The sequence below is a fragment of the Phalaenopsis equestris genome, unplaced genomic scaffold (assembly GCF_001263595.1).
Source record: "Phalaenopsis equestris unplaced genomic scaffold, ASM126359v1 Scaffold000002, whole genome shotgun sequence".
In the NCBI taxonomy this organism is placed as follows: Eukaryota; Viridiplantae; Streptophyta; class Magnoliopsida; order Asparagales; family Orchidaceae; genus Phalaenopsis; species Phalaenopsis equestris.
The window spans coordinates 7,589,742-7,594,191 of NW_018164444.1; positions in this window are offsets into that span (position 1 = coordinate 7,589,742).

Here is a 4,450-nt window from a genome sequence, read left to right on the forward strand (position 1 = left end):
TTGATCAACTGGATTAGCACCGCAGGTTGTGCGGTTCGACAATAAGGAGAAGGAATTGTCCGTGAAGGAGCAGAGGAAGGCTGGTATTTCGGTCCTCGAAGGGGTAGATCTCGCGAAGGAGGAGGATTTCACGCCGCGATAGAAGCACGCGAAGCACGCCGCGACAGCTCTCGGAATTCAGTAGGTCCTCAGCGGAGCGGATTTCAGACGTTAGTGGGGATCAAGCCACAATAATGGGTTCCGCCAAATTCGACATCTAGAAATTCAACGGGAATAATGATTTCGGTCTATGCAGAGTAAAGATGAGAGCTCTACTGGTTCAGCCGGTGTTGCAGAAGCCTTGCAAGGGTCGGCGACATTGCCGGCCGACATGACCGAGAAGGAGAAGATCGGCATACTCGACAAGGCCCACAGTTTGATAATTTTGAGCTTGGGTGACAAAGTTCTGAGGGAGGTGTCAAGGGAGACAATAGCTCAAGAACTTTGGGCCAAACTAGAGGTACTCTACCTGACAAAGTCTCTGGCTAATAGGCTCTTTCTGGAGCAGCGCACAGCATGAAGACAAATTCTTCTCAGAGCAGATTGACGAGTTCAACAAGATCATCGACGATCTCGAGAACATCGACGTCAAGATGGACGATGAGGATAAGGCACTACTGTTGCTAAACTCTATTCCCAAGAGCTACGAGCATTTCAAGGATGTGATGCTCTATGGAAGGGCGCAGACTATTACTCTGGAGGAGATTCAATCTCTTATTATAGCTAAAAAACTCCAGAAGAAGCACGACATGAAAGAGAAAACCAGTGGATATAGTCTGACAGTTAGAGGAAGATCGAGCAAGAAAGACTTCAAAAGGGATCAAAGACTTCAAAAGTGATCAGAGCAGATCAAAGTCCAGAAGGAACGACAGAAGTCAGTTTTCTAAGAGATCTAACAAGTGTTACCACTGCCACAAAGAAGGTCACTTTAGAAGGAACTGTCCGGATAGAAAGAAAAGTTTTCAAGAGAAGCCCAGAGAAGCCCAGAGATTCTGGATTCTGGATAGGAAAGCGTAGCCTCAGTGGCTATGATTTAGCTGAAGCTCTGGCGATCACAGAATCTGAATCTAGCAGAGAATGGATCCTTGATTCAGGGTGCTCATTCCACATGCGTCCTCACAAATACTGGTTCGAGTCACTGCAGTTGGAGAACGGTGGGTCTGTTCTACTTGGTGATAATAAAGCTTGCAGGGTAGTCGACAGCGGGACAATCAAAATCAAGATGTTCGATGGAGCTGAAAGGATACTGCAGCATGTCAGGTATGTCCCGGAACTCAAAAGAAATTTGATCTGTCTAGGTATGCTGGAGTCAAGTGGATACTCATTCAAGACAGAGAATTGTTGCATTAAAGTATCCAAAGGTTCTCTCATAGTCATGAAAGGAGTCAGAAAGAATGGACTAGACTCACTAGTTGGAAGAACCGTGATCGACAACTTCTCAAATGCAGTTCAATCAGAACCTGACAGGACCAGACTATGGTACATGAAACTGGGGCATGTAAGTGAAAGAGACTTACAAGAACTGTCCAAGCAGAGTCTGTTATGTGGAGATCGAGTCAGCAAACTGGAATTTTGTGAACAATGTGTTTTGGGGAAGGCCACCAGGATGAAGTTCTCTACGGGAACTCACTCATCAAAGAAACCCCTTGACTATGTTCACAGCGATCTATGGGGGCCAGCCAGAACTCAGACTCATGGAGGAGGGAGATACTTCATGCCCATCATAGATGACTACACCAGGAAGGTATATGTTTTCAACCTTAAATCAAAGGATGAAGCCTTTCAGAGGTTCAGGGACTGGCTAACTGTCACAGAAAATAAGATGGAAACCAAGCTGAAGCACTTGAGAACTGACAATGGCTTAGAGTACCGTTCAGAGCAGTTTGAGGAGTTGTGCAGGAGGAATGACATCACAAGACACAAGACAGTCCGGAACACTCCTCAACAGAATGGCCTGGCTGAGAGGATGAACAGGACTCTCCTAGAGAGAGTGAGGTGCATGTTGCTAAATGCAGGTCAACCCAAAAGTTTTTGGGGTGAAGCCGTGTTAACTACCTGCTACATTATCAACAGATGCTCATCAACTGCTATCGATATGAAGACACCTTCGGAGATGTGGTACGGGAAACCAAGTAACTATGATAATCTCAAAGTTTTTGGATGTACTGCATATGCTCGTGTTAGACAGGATAAGCTGGAAGCAAGGGCTTTGAAGCTCATTTTCATTGGATACCCACCTGAAACCAAGGGCTACAAACTCTGGTGCCTAGATCAACAGAAAGACATCATCAGTAGAGATGTGACATTCAATGAGTCCAAAATGGCGAATCTGTATGGCCATGCTGCAAAAAACAATATCACCAAGAAAAATTCTTCAATTGAGGTGGAGCTGCAACAACAACGAACTTTGACAGATCAAAGGACTGTTGTGAACGATCTGGATGAAGTGGCAGAGGAGCAGCAAATGATTGAGCCAGAAAGAAGATCTGATGACTAAAACTTGGTAAGAGACAGACAAATAAGAACTATCATATCGCCAGAGAGATACGACCATGTAGATATGATCTCATATGCTTTAAGTGTTGCCGAAGAGATAGAATAAGCAAAACAGAGCAACTACAAGGAAGCCCTAAAGATCAAGGAAAGACTGAGGTGGGAAGAGGCAATGGATGAGGAAATGACTTCTTTGATGAAAAACAAAACCTGGGAACTTGTGGATTGACCAAAGAACAAACGAGTGGTTGGTGGCAAGTGGATCTTTAAGAAAAAGGAAGGCACGTCAGGTATTGAGAGGATCAGGTACAAAGCCAGACTCGTTGCAAAGGGATTCACTCAGGCAGAAGGAATCGACTTCAACGAAATCTTCTCGCCCCTCGTGAAGCACTGCTCCATTTGGATAGTCTTAGCACTAGCGGTTCAATTTAATTTGGAATTAGAGCAGCTGGATGTTAAGACTGCGTTCTTGCATGGAGAGCTTGAAGAAACCATCTACATGGATCGGTCAGATGGGTACTGCACACATGAGATAAAGAACAAAGTTTGCTCGCTGAAGAAAGCTTTGTATGGACTAAAACAAAGCCCTAAACAATGGTACAAACGATTTGATGAGTTCATGCTAAAGATCAAATTTGTCAGATGCAGCTACGACAGTTGCGTGTACATGAAGTGGCAAGACAGTGAAATAAGTACCTACTTGCTTCTTTATGTGGATGATATGTTAATAGCCAGCAAAAGTAGGGAGGAAATCCAGAAGATCAAAGGTATGCTCAATTCTGAATTTGACATGAAGGACCTAGGACCTGCTACAAAGATCCTAGGGATGGAGATTACTAGAGATAGGAAAAATGACACCTTATTCTTATCTCAAAAGTTATATATTCAGAGAAGTCATATATTCAGAAGGATATTCAGAAGGTTCTAGCAAGGTTCAACATGCATGAGGTTAAGCAAGTTGCAACACCTATTGGCCAACACTTCAGACTATCAAACTCTCATGCACCAGAGATTGAAGATGAGAAAAAGTACATGGAGGGTGTCCCTTATGCCAGCGGGGTTGGTAGCATCATGTATGGGATGATCTGCAGCGGACGGACCAGATTTGGCCTACGGGCCTACGTCGTCAGCATTGTAAGCAGGTTCATGGCAAACCCAGGACATGCTCATTAGGAAGCACTAAAATTAATCCTAAGGTACCTGAGAGGCACTACGACCTGAGTATACTCTTTAAAAGGCAGGAAAACAAAAAAGAAAAGGTAGTTGGTTACGTGGACTCCGATTATGCAGGAAGCATTGACACCAGGAAGTCACTGACCGAATTCATTTTCACTGTCTTCGGTACGGCAACCAGTTGGAAGTCTAACCTCCAATCCGTTGTTGCCCTCTCAACAACAGAGACCGAATACATTGCTGTTACTGAAGCAATCAAGGAAGCTATGTGGCTAAAGGGCATGACTGAGGAGCTCGGGATACATCAAAAGGTGATAACTGTGTTTTGCGACAAGCAAAACACCATTCATCTAACCAGAAATCAGGTATTTCATAAAAGATCCAAGCATATAGATATAAAACTTCATTTTGTGTGGGATGTCATCGCCAAGGGTTCAATAGTAATGAAGAAGATACCGACTGAAGAAAATCATATGCTCACCAAGGTGATACCGACAGCTAAGTCCAGACACTGTCTGGACTTAGTAAACTTCACCAAGGGCTGAGGGCCTCTCAGGGGTCAGGTGGAGGGAATCTTTACTTCGAAGTTTCTCAATTGAGGGTCAATGTGAAAAATTGTTATTTTGACCCCCAATTAACGAACTAAGATAAAATGACACTTTTGTAATGTGGTACCGCTCACCTACCACATCTCACCTATCGCTCACCTACCACCCACCTACCTCCACCTACCTCCCACCTACCA